The sequence below is a fragment of the Protopterus annectens genome, chromosome 8.part0 (assembly GCF_019279795.1).
Source record: "Protopterus annectens isolate FY-2018-M chromosome 8.part0, PAN1.0, whole genome shotgun sequence".
In the NCBI taxonomy this organism is placed as follows: domain Eukaryota; kingdom Metazoa; phylum Chordata; order Ceratodontiformes; family Protopteridae; genus Protopterus; species Protopterus annectens.
Window position 1 is genome coordinate 285,624,564 of NC_056741.1, and position 13,726 is coordinate 285,638,289.

The window sequence follows — 13,726 nt, forward strand, 5'->3', positions numbered from 1 at the left end:
ACTACTGAGTTTTACCTAAATGATTCTTGGGTCTTTTTAGATAAACTTAAAAACTATTCTTTTTCTTATAATGAAACATTTTTATGCACATAGATGTCTGTTTGTTATGTACTTCATTGAACAAGAAGATGTTCTTGATTTTGTTAGGCTTTATCGTAGTAAATATGTTGAACACTCCAAGTTAGATATTAATGTGATCTGTCAGTTATTGGAGTTGGTACTTAGTAATATTTTTATTATTTTTGAAGACAGCATTTTTCAGCAAATTAGTGGCATTGTAATGAGGGTACAGGTAGCACTCATTTTTGCAAACCTTGTCCTGTGTTGGTGGGAACAAGAATTTTTGTGTCAGTTGCCTCATTTCAAATTTGATAGTTTTTACAAAAGATACATTGATGAGTTGTTTTTTATTTGGACTGGGGATGTCCCTTCTTTTAAAGAATTGCTTCAAAAGATTAACAACAGTGTACCATGGTTAAATTTTGTGGAAAATAATAGGGGACAACTGTTCATTCCTTGGATATTGAAATTACTATGGGTGCAAAGGAGAACAGGTTTATTAGTAATATTTTTTGTAAAGACACTTTTACCAACAATTATCTCAACTTTGATAGCTTTCATTCAACCTTTATGAAGTTTAATAAATTTAGAGGACAAGTTGGTAGAATCAATAGGTTAATTACTGAAGAGGAGACATTTGTTCAGGAAGTGGAAACCCTGATTGATTTATTTCAGCACCATGGTTATCCAACAGAAAAACTTAGAGCCATTTCTAACAATGTCATGAAGCAGAGCCAATGAGTGTTGATGGCCCCATAATTCGTGAGAGTATTGCCAATAACCAGAAGATAATAATGGGGAATCAGGAACTTTCAAAAGTTTTATGGCATAGTCCAAATTTTATTTTCAAGAAGGTGTGGAAATTTTAAACAAATTTTGGAAATATCTTTTTCAGTATCTCAAGGTAGTGGGAACCCTAGACCTTTTGGCACTTATTCTTGTCAGAATTGTTCCTACTGTAGGTTTATTATTACAGCAGGTAGCTTTTACTTTAAGCACATCAATTATGTTCTGATAGCTCAAGATAGGTACAGTTGCCAGAGTGACAGTTTGGTATACATTGCTAGCTTTTCAAATTGTGACAATTTTTATGTGGGTAAAACCACAAGAAGATTAGTAGACAAAACCAAGGAACACATATTAGATAAAGAAAAATGACAACATCAATGCTTTGGCTAGGTATTCCCAGAAATGTCAGGACTTTAGGAAGTTTCTATTGATTTTGTGATTACACCAGGTGGCTTGTTTTTTGAGTTAGCTCTGTACTTCTTCCTGTTTAGTACAGCTGTCTCTATGCAGCTATTTAACATGCTTGTATAGAGTTTCTGTGAACACCTCTGCACTAATGAATAGGTCCTTAATGCTCCCTCTAAGGCCAAGAACACTGCATCAGTGGGCCCAGACAATATCCTAGGATGCCTTTTAAATAGCATGAAACATGACCTATCAGTCCGTCTGGAATTGCTATTTAACTGTAGCCTCCAAATAGGCTTTGTGCCTCATGAATGGAGAACAGCAACTGTCATCCCACTGCACAAAGGTGGGCCATCTATAAACCCTGGAAACTACAGAACAAAAAGTCTCACTAGTCTTATATGCAAATCCATGGAAAAAAGTATCATGGAAATGATCAATAATGCTATATTAAACTTCCAGACACTGGATCCATCACAGTTTAGTATCATCAAGGGCAGATCATGCCTTCTCAACTTGGTGGACTTCTTTGAGAAGGTCATCAAAGCAATGGATGAGGGCAGAATGGTTCACAATACCTATCTTGACCTGGGTAAGGCATTTGACACAATACCCCACTGAGTCATCGTCAACAAACTCAAGATGTTAGCCAACTGGCTCACAGATAGGACCCAGGAAGTTAGAACTGGGGAGTCCACCTCTAGAAAGAGACCGTTCACAAGTGGTGTTCCTCAGAGATCAGCCCTTGGACCAGTCTGTTTTGGCATTTACTTCTCTGAAATCAAGCCAATGTCAATGGTCTCTGGCTGACTAAATTTGCAGATGATTGCAAATTAGGAGATGTCATTGAATCCCATACTGACACAAATGTTCTCCAGGAAGGGCTGACACAGACAAACAACTGGTGTCAGAGACATAGACTAAAACTGAATACCAAGAAATGCATAATAATATCCTTTGGGAAGTCATCCACCCCTAGTAATTATTATATCAACAGCACACCTCTTAGAGTTTACCCAGAAGTCAGGGACTTAGGGGCACACATAGACAGTAATCTAGTCTTTGATCATTGTGTGTTTACAATAGTGAGCAAATCATTCTACATTGTTCACCTTATAAACAAAGGTATGGCATCTATGTCCAAGGAAGTCATTGTTCTACTGTAGTCAGCATTTATCAGACCTATCACTGAGTACAGTTCTCCCTTTGGTATGTACATAATCAGGCATATCCAACAAATAGAACATCCACAGAGCTTCCTCACTAAAAGAATACAAGGTGAAAGTAAAGTGTTCTGTGCAGATTGCCACAAGGCCCTGTCCCTGTATTATGTCTCCTACAGACTGTTGAAGGGGAATCTATGCCTAGCATGCAGGGCATTGTCAGACCCCACTCTGAGGAACCTCCTGCATAAATACTAAACAAACAGTACAAAACAAACAATACCAGAATTACCCATTCTAAAGACTTAATCTTTGCCTGGATGTAATAGGACCTGCAGGAGAGAGAGAGAGGCATGCATCCCAGAGACTACCCAATCTCTAGAACAGGCTCTCCATCCATGTGAAGCAGAGTTCTCCCTAACCCAATTCAAGTGTAACTTGGACAGTTGGATGGGAAACATGAAATTCATCCCTGCCTTGGCACCTATGTCTCTAATGGACACAGGCAACCTGCAAATGGTTCATTTCCCAGGTCCCCACTTGCAAATGTTTCATCTCCCAAGCCCTTGCTTATACTTATCAATGGTACCAGAACTTGTCAGAGATTTGGGTTGCATAGCTAGCCTTAAAAAGGCCCTTGTGGTTGTTAGCTTAGTAAAGGTCTATGAACCTATTGACCTATGAAGAAGACTTAGTAGTCCTGAACATCCTGTGATTCCTCTGAGATAACACTCTCTTTGGGAGATGATGGATCATGAAAGTAGTTAATTATTTTCAGTTTACCTCTGGAAATAAAAACAGTAAATAGTGCTATACAGCCCTTAAAAAATATGGATCTACTCATCAGAAAGTCAGTTTCTCTGAGTAGAATATTTATATATTTTCTTCATATTCCCACCCGACAATATTAAGAAGAAAAAACGCTAAGAAAACTCACTCAACTGGCAAAAAACAACAATTTATTGAAGCACTTTTCGTCACTCTTAATTGAGAGACTTCTTCAGATAAAAAAGACAGTTAATTCTACAATTTAAATAGTCTGATAATGAAATCATGTGATTCATAAGACCATATGACTAGTAAAACCACACACAAATCACATGACAACAGCCTTCTCATGAATATCCAAAACCTAAAATCTTGTCTTTCTACACATATTTCATAAAAATCTTCTTTCCTTAGCCTCAATTGCTAAATTTAAATAAATTCTACTTAATAATTTCCTAAAATATTTTTTGTATACAACACTATAAAACAATAAAAAGGAAAATAAACATAACAGATATATAAAAAAATCTAGGTATTGTTCCAAGAAACAATGTATGTCATGTTTATTTTCCTTTTTGTTGTTTTATAGTGTTGTATACAAAAAAGTTTTATGAAATTATTAAGTAGAATTTATTTAAATTTAGCAATTGAGGCTAAGGAAAGAAGATTTTTATGAAATATGTGTAGAAAGACAAGATTTTAGGTTTTGGATATTCATGAGAAGGCTGTTGTCATGTGATTTGTTTCGGTTTACTAGTCATATGGTCTTATGAATCACATGATTTCATTAGCAGACTATTTAAATTGTGGAATTAACTGTCTTTTTTATCTGAAGAAGTCCCTCAATTAAGAGTGACGAAAAGCACTTCAATAAATTTTTGTTTTTTGCCAGTTGAGTGAGTTTTCTTAGTGGTTTTTCTTCCTCCGTTTGTTTTGTCCATTTTAAGCAGTCCCACCAGACAATATATCTGAACAGTTTCCTCAAGTATGATCAAGAAACCATGTGAGACTACAAGAAAATCTTTGGACTGTTACTTTGAACAAACATGTATCTGCTGAAGATAGAATAAAAAGTATAATATATCAATGACCTGAAACAGATGACAAAAACACTTTTTGCAATTATCCTAGTTACGTATCTAGCCTTCTCAAAGCTTACTGACTGTTAGACTGTAATTTTATTTCAGAAAATTATTAGTTTTCATCCTCCATCACTTTCTCTACTAACTCCAAACCAATCCACCTTGCTGTAAAGGACACTTGAAGTAGTCATGTTTCAAGTGAGCAGTTCTACTCTAATATCCTTAAGAGCAACCATATTTGAGGATTTAGATTTATGTCTCCAGACTGAAAGCATTTGCATTAAATGCCATTATGTCAAAAACAAATTGCCAAAATACACTCCCAACTGTTTTTTCAAAAAGCTCTCTTAGCAGTGGGGCACAACCTTCCATGCACCCTCTGTGGTAGCACAACACTGTGGAAAAGTATGACCTCAAGGATCACCAAAAAACAAAAGGGTTTATGTTAATTCATCTTCGACTAAACATCATTCCATGTAAGTATTTTTGCTTGTGTAACTGCATTCTGAGGATTCAAGCATTATTTTATGAAAGACAATACTTAAAACAACTAGATTAAGGATATTCCTTGAAATTTTAGTGTGGTTTCACATAATTTATTGACCCTTAGAGTCCAATCACATTGGAAGAGAGTTAAGGGCAAGCTCTACAGGGTATGACTCATTAGGATGAGTTGTTATGTTGAAAGCCAGATACTAGTGATCTGACAAGTTTACAATGTGAAAGGTATAATACTTCTGGTAATTTTCATTTCTAGTGAGTAAACTCTAGAAAGCATAGAAGGATTGAATGAATAAAGTAAAAAGAATTCCTAATCAGAATGTGTGATCCTTTTCAAATGATTAAACTGTTGAGTCCCATACTATTGACTGCTATCCTAGACTATTTGAAAAACAAATGATTATGTCCTTGAAGCTGCAAATGTTGTTTATATAAAATAAGAAAGATGTTCTCTTTCCAGCCACAAAGAAATTGTACACCATCTTCCATACAGGTCAACACATGATGACATTTGTGATACCCAAATCCCAAGTTCAAGCTCCACTGTTACAGATGTTAACAAGTGCTATATAATAGCAAACATAGTTTAAATATTCCATTTATTTGTCTGCCTATTGGTTTACTTTTTTGTTTTAACCATGCTGAGGTTCTCAGTCCAACAGTGTCAACTGCCAGCTATGGATAATGAAAGGTATCTAATCCATCAATATTTCACATCAAAGACTTGAGGTCCAGTATTCAGTCATGACATCTGGTCACTCTCTGTGTAGAGTTTGCATATTCCCCCATGTCTGTGTTGAGTTCCTCTCAAATCCCTAAAATATGCTGTTTTTTCCACCTCTAGGATAGGAAACGTCAGATTTAAGGCCAATTAAACTAAAAGGTATGCCAGCAGAATGTATCCAAAATTATCAGGGTTAAGGACATCAGCACAGACCATAGGTGGTGCTTTTCTGGAGAAAAGTCATATGGAATAAACACTTTAGGTATTAACTGTGTAGCATCAGTGCTACAAAAGCCAACACACTTCCCTTTGGTGCAGAAGGCTGTGGGTTTTATTCCAACACCAGCTAGATGGACTGCTGGCAATGCAGTGCAGCATGAGGTGGGTGCTGCATTCCTGTGTGTGTCAATCCTTGGATATGATGTTAAACTGAGGTCCCAACTGCTTGAATTGTCAGTAGCTCATGTGGATGTAAATGATCCCACAGCACCTATTAGAAAAAGTAGTAGTCCTTTATTTAACACAATATAAAAAGCATTATTTACAGATTTACAGGCACACATATATATATATATGTATATATATATATATATATATATATATATATATATATATATATATATATATATATATACACACATTTCTATTTCTTATTATTTTTCATTTTTCTTATATCAGCCTCATTGTTGTTCTGCCATAAATGATCCCCACTACTTCTTCCACAACCATACTTGGATTTTTCACAATATATCTGCCAAAATCCATTCCCCATTAAATAAAATTACATTCAGTCTTTCATTTCAAATAATCCCTGTTACTTAAAATAAATTATTATCTACCCTTCTTACATATTAGTTCTTCTTATAATATCCATACATAATCATATTTATATATTTCTTTATTTATTTAACATTTGCTGACAGGGAAAGTCTGACTAGGACAAAGCCTATTTTCAGTGGAGGCCCAGGGAGAAACACTCCAGCTGCATGTCTTTAGACTGTGGGAGGAAACTGGAGTACCTGGAGGAAACCCATGGGAATGCAGGGAGGACATGCAGACTCTGCACAGAAGGCATCCCAGCTGAAAATCAAACTAGAGAATGTCTTGCTGTGAGATGACAAAGTTAACTGCTCTACCATGTTGCCGTCCTATATATACATTGCTGACATCATTAATATTCCATCAAAATAATTTTCACAGAACTTTTTCCAGAGTTTCAGTACTCTTTTACACTTCTAAAAACATGCTTTGTTGTTTTTTTCCTCCACACAGAATAAGCACACTGTTTCAGCTTTCTTTTACATGGCATATTCCCCTTTACTAGTAATTTACTTGCTACCAGTCTCCATAGGAAATCCTGGCACTCTACTATCTTGGTACACCACTTTTTCCTTATTTAAATAGCTTCAGTCCCTTCCTCTGGTAATTTTACCTATAGAGTTACATTATAATATTGTTTTATCACATTGTTAAACCACATTCTTTTATCTTTTTCAATCTTTTTATTTTCAATGCTTTTTTTCTTGATAATCTTTAATTTCTTCATACACATATTCCTTTTCTTATTCACATGATGTCCCAGAATTTTGGTACTTATAATTAAACATTCTTACTCTTAAACCCTCATTCTTTTCTTTTAACCACTTCAGTACTCAATACAAGTTTTAATGAAGTGGAATACACAACCGGATTTAGTAACCCCAATCTTTCTTCATTTCTACTAATATACAACACATTTATTTTCACTGGGTCGAGTTTTGAACTATGTCTGAAAGAAAATTTTATTGGTATCATATAAACATTTGCCATATATACTTTTTATCATTAAAACCAAATTCACCAGATAAATATTTTTCCTAAAAGCTAATCTATACAACCCCACAACAAACATATTTCATTTTTTTAACCAGCCCTTTCCATTGCATCATAATTACATAATTTTTCCCAGATTTTATTCCTAGCAAAGAGACTTTATTCACTGAAAAATATATATTCTGAATTTTCACCACATCAACCAAATCCTTACTTTTATCTTTATTCAAGGTCATTCTAATTTCCTTTAAACATCCATTCAGACAAACCAGTAATTTCCTCATCCATGTTCTGTACTTAGCAACTGCAACTACATGTTCCTCTTATGTCACCTCAGTTTGTATCACACATCTAGCATCTTTCATTTTATAAGCTACTTCACTCACTATCATATTAATCACCAATGGAAACAATATTCCACTCATGGGGCATCCTTGTTTAGATCACACTTCATGTATATTTCATTACTCAGTCATCCATTCAGTAACATTCTCACCATATTATTCTGATATGTTGACTTACACACTTTCCTAATTCTGTTACTTATTCTATACTTCCCCACAACATTCCACAAAGCATCATTTCCTATATATATATATTATATTACATATTTATATAATTATATTTATAATATTATTTATAATATATATATATATATATATATATATATATATATATATATATATATATATATATATATATCATATCAAATGCCTTGCTAACATTACCTAGTATAAGTTTCACATCCTTCATTTTAATTCTAACATCATCCACAATTTTTCTCACAACCAGTAAGAGTTCTTAACATCCCTTCCATTTTATGCCACTGTTTTCATACTATCCTTCATTCTTTCTTTCATTCTTCTCTGTATTATTCCCATAGAAATTGTATAACCCATGTTATTTAGTCTGACAAGTCTCCAGTTTTCTATTTCATTCTTTTCATCTTTGTTCCATTTAAATTTTAATATCCCTCTACATAACTCTTCATAAAAAAACTTCCTTCACCCATTCATTCAATATATTTACAAAATTCCTTCTTTTTCAGTCAATACATTTTTTGTACATTCGATATTCTATACCATCTTGGCCTGATACTAAATCAACTGATAATAATAATTTACTTTTCAGGTTATTTCTTGTTAACTTGTTCTGGAAATGTCTTTACTTTCCATTCTCCCTTATTTTCCATCCTTCTATTCCTACACATATTTTTCACATGTACACAATGCTCATAATTTGCTGTTGTGTTCTTTTTAACTCTCCGTTTATCTTTTTCATTTCTGTCATTATACTAATATTCCTGAAGGTACCTCATACCTTCTCTATTAGGTTCATAGGTTCATAGGTGTGTACTAGGCTAATGGTCCTAGAGCCTTTACAGCCCTCGCCCATAGGATTACCCTGGCATCATGCCACCCGACTTTAGTTCTTAGTGCGTGTGTCGAGTAAAGCCACTGGAGTGATCCCTGGGGTGAATTTTCTATTTCCCATCCACTCATCAAGATTTCTCTTGAAGAGGGCCAGTGAGGTGCTCTGCTTGACATGTATGGGAAGTCTGTTCCATAGTATGGGCAGTCTCTGGGTTATGAACCTCTCCCTCCAGCATATTCTGTTGATTGTGGAAATGAGGTTGAAGTCTCTGGAACACATGGTATGGCAGGATTGGGATTTCTTTAGATGTAGCATTTCTAACAGAGCTGGGTCAGACATGGCTTTGTAAGTCAAGCAGAGATCGCCTCTAAGTAGGTGATATGAGACAGAGAATAGTTGCTGTTTTTTGAGTCTGTCCATATAGGACAAGTGTTTAAGGCCTAGGATCCTCTTTGTGAGGTACTTTTGCGGCCTCTCCAGTTGTTGCAGCTGTCTAGTGAGGTACATGCCAAGTGGGACATTGTACTCGATGATTGGCCTAATGAAGGAAGAGTAGAGAGAGACAATGACCTCTTTCTTCCTGGATGCAAAACCCTTAGTAATGAGATGTGCCACATAGAAGGACTTTCTGACCACAGTGACAACGTGGTGGTCAAAAAAGAGGTTGCTGTCAACCTGTGTTCCCAGATCTCTTTTACTGCCTTCTGTTTTCAGTGGACTACCATCAATCTGGTAATTCAAGGAAAATGGGTTTTTCCCAAGGGGGATGACGACACATTTTTTGGCATTGAGCTTAAGGCCATGGTTCTGACACCAGTAGTTGGTCTCATTGAGGCCTTTCTGTAGGATGTCAACATCACTTGGGGAATTAATAATAGCTCCCGACTTGCAATCATTTGCGAACTTTGTCAGCCAGAGTCCCTTTGTGTTGGCCTGGACTTCAGAGAACTAGATACCAAACAGGAGAGGGCCCAGGACCGAACCCTGTGGGATTCCACTCATGAATGGTCAGCAGTCTGACTTGGAGTCAGCTACTTTCACACTGTGAGTTCTATCTGTGAGCCAGTTTGTAACCCATTTAGTGATACAGGGGTTGATGCCTAGCTTAGTGAGTTTTTCTATGATTCCTGAGTGGGGAATGGTATCAAAGGCTTTGGCCAGATCAAGGTAGGCTGTATGAACCACCTTGCCGTCATCCGCAGCTCTGGTGACTGACTCAAAGAAGTTGACCAGGTTGAGCAGGCATGATGTAGCCTTCACAAAACCAAACTGTGTAGGATCCAGAGTTTGGAGATTCCCTATATCCTTGTTTATTAGGTCCATGATGATGCATTCCATAGCTTTGCATATCAGACTTGTCAGGCTAATGGGGCAATAATTCCTGGGGTCTGTAGTCTCTCCTCCTTTGTGGAGAGGGATGACTGTGGCAGTGCACCATTTGGTAGGGACAAAGCCTGAGGTGAGGTTGTGATTGAACAGACCACACAGGTGAGATGCCAGTTCACCCTGTAGTTCATGTAGATCACAGCCAGGGATATTGTCAGGTCCCATAGAAGCTGTATTCTTGGCTTTGGACAGTGCTGTTTTAACCTGTGCAGCAGTAATACTGGGTGCTTAGCAATCTACTGGTATTGTGATTAGTCCTTTGGGGGGGGAGTGGTAAAGTTAGCACTGAATCTGTCAGCCAGTATATTGGCAATATCTGTTGGCTCAGTATAGGAGGTACCCTTGTGCAGTAGCTCAGAGCAAATCTGGGTATTGCCATGGAGATTCTTTACATAACTATAGAAGGCTTTGTGGTTGTCTTTACTATCTGCTGCAATTCTGTTTTCATAGCTAGCTTTAGAGGATTTGATAAGGGATCTCAACCTTTTGTTGGGGTTGATAATGGAGTTTTTCCAGCCTTGGGACTTTGCCTTATTCTGCATCAGTTTCCTCCTTCTGTTGTAGAGTTTGTTTATGGCAGGGGACCACCAGATTTGCTTCCTTTTTTTGAGGAGAGCGTCTTGGTTCTATTGGGTATGGAGAAATCCATGCATTTGTGTACATGCTCGTACAGTGCATTGGTGTATGATTCAGCGATCATGCAACTATTCTCCATTTGCATGGGTGCCGTGAAGTTAGCCACCTCTGTTTTTAGGAGCCCAAAGTTAGCTTTGGAGAAGTTTTTCATGGTGGTTACCTTTGTGTGTGTGTGTGTGTGTGGGGGGGGGGGGGGTATGTGGATTTCCAAGGTGATTCGTTTGTGGTCAGATCTAACCAGGGAGGAGTTTACTATTGGTGTAGAGCAACTGTCGCTCATGTTAGTAATGACCAGGTCAAGGATGTTGCTACCTCTAGTGGGGGTAAGAACAAGCTGGTCCAGAGCATTGGAATTAATGAATTCCAGAAAGCATTGGGCAAGTGTATTGGTACATGAGTAGTTTTCCAGTTAATTGAGGGGTAGTTGAAGTCACCCAGTATGAGAGTGTTAGGTTGGACCCTAATATTCTCCAGGGTGCTTAGGAACATGGAATGTGAGTCTTGTGACATGGTTGGGGACCTATAGCAGGCTACGACCTGATTCACTGTCTTACCCAATGTTAGTTGCACCTGAAGTATCTCATATGCATTATGTTGGGCTACCAGTGTGGAAGTATGTGCATCCTTTATGAATATGGAAACACCACCGCCTTTGGATCTTCGCTCCAAGTTCTGGGGCTGAAAGGTGTGGAATGAGTTATAGCCTGGTAGTGCAGGGTTGTTTCCTGCGGCCTTGAACTAGGTCTCTGTTACAGCACAAATGTCAATGTTCTCCATTTTAAGGAGTGTTTTGAGAGAGTGCATTTTGAGATTTAGACTTCTAGCATTGAGCAACATGACTCTCAGATTGCATTTGTTTGTAGCTGTTATGATGGTAATTTTGTCTTTGGAACACCACCTAAAAAAGGCACTATAGGGGTGGCAAGAGCCTTGGCCAGTATCCGGAAGCCCAGGAGTGACAGATGCAGGCCATCTCTGGCAAACCATTGAGGTCTGTCAAACATGTCATACCAGGCAGACAGATACTGGATCCCTTTATAATGACACCAGAAACTTAGCCAAATGTTGAAATCAATCATTTTCTGCTTGTACTGTGGTATCATTCTGGGTGATGGTAGGATGCTGCTCAGGGCTGTCATACCCTCCTAGGCTACATAATCCAAGAGCTCTTTCATGTCTCTTTTCATGTAGTCCAGGGAGTGATACATCTCAGGTCATTCACACCCACATGTACAATGACAGAGTCATATTGGTACCTGTTGTTGAGGGACCTGAGTGCGTGCGTTATGTGGCAGATCCTGGAGCCTGACAGGTAGCTGACTGTTACTTTCTCCTTATTCAACCTAGTAAGTGGGACATCAGTGTGCCTCACTATTTAGTCACCTATGACTCGTGTGTTGGGCATGCTGTTTTGCCTTAGGGGCTTTGGTTGAGTGGCTCACTGTTTAAGAGAGTTATGTGTCTCGTGATTAGTTTTGTGTTGTGGTGGTCGAGTGCGTTTATGCCATGGAGGTCTCTGCTGTTTGGGTAGATTTTTATTGAGAGCCTCCACCAAGGTGGGTGTGTGGTTTGTGTTTTTATGTGAAGGCAGTGGTGGTGAGTGTTCTGGAGGGCTATGTGCTCCATGTGGTGTGGTGCAAGTGTTGACCTTCTCCTCTTTACCAGCTATTCCAGTCTTGGCTGGAGAGTGTGTGGTTTCCAGTCTGGATATATAAGTGCATCTCTCACAAGTCTGAGAGGTAAGAGGAGAGGGTTGTCAGTGTACATGAGGCAGTTGGTACACTGCCTCAGGATGCCCAAGTTCACCAGGTTAGTAGGAGAAAGCACAGGGAACTGACCTTTAGACATGCCTGGAGAGGTGGGCATTAATAAATACTGGATCTGTTTCCTTGTAGAACGTTTAGTGCTGGTAGCACTTTTGTGTGCTAAATAATATCTCTGCCTAAACATTAATGCGTTAATTTTTTTCTTGACTTCTTTTATATATTTCTTTTTCTATCCCATAATACTATTCTCTAAATTCTCTAACAATTGTCTATAACATTTCCCATATTTCACTTTCTTTTCATTTTTTAGACAATCCTGCCTCTGACAAAAAAAACATGTTTTATTCTTCTTTTTAAATTCGATCCACTACTTAGATTAGTTTCTATGGAAATTATTAATGGTTATACAATCCTTTTATTACTGTAATAACTCCCATTCTCCAGTTTCACTTCATAATTTCTCATTATTCATTTGTTCCCTTTCCTATTTTAATGTGCCACCTTTCTTCTGTCACCTCCATCCATATTGCTAAATGGTCTAAGAAAGCTGTCACAACTGCATCACCATCTACTACCACCAAGTCTTTTGATAATACAACATAATCAATTTCAGATCCACGTGTCCATTCTATAAGGGCACTGACTTTTGCTTCACACATTTAACCTATCGCATTATCACTTCCTGTATTTTATATTGTGCCCTTTCTTTTCACATCTTCGCCTTAAATCACAAAGTCCATTCCAATTATAATTTACATTAACCACTACACTGTCTAATATTTTATGAAACAGAATCTCTCTCTTTGCTTGCTAGTTATATGTGCACACAATGCTATAATTCTATAAACATGTTCTTTCCACCTCACATTCAAATTAGTGAACTTTTCCATCCTTACCAACATGACGTCCAATATTTTCACTACTTCTTTACATTAACACATCCCCTCCAGGACAACTTTCACTTCTTAAGTTCCAAATTATATTTCCACCCTACAATGTTTTGCAGTCTTTATTTACTTATCTGGATTCGAATCTTACATGCTCTGACATAATAACAGCCACATCACATTTAGCACACCATTCACATCACATTTAGCACACCATTCACATCACATTTAGCACACCATCCCAGTATCCCTATTCTTTCAGTCCGTATTATGTTCACATTTACTAAAAGTAATCTAAAACTCTTGCTTTTCCTTCTCTTTAAGTTTAGGGGAAATATTTTAAAATTTTCATTTTTCTATTTTTACTCTTTCC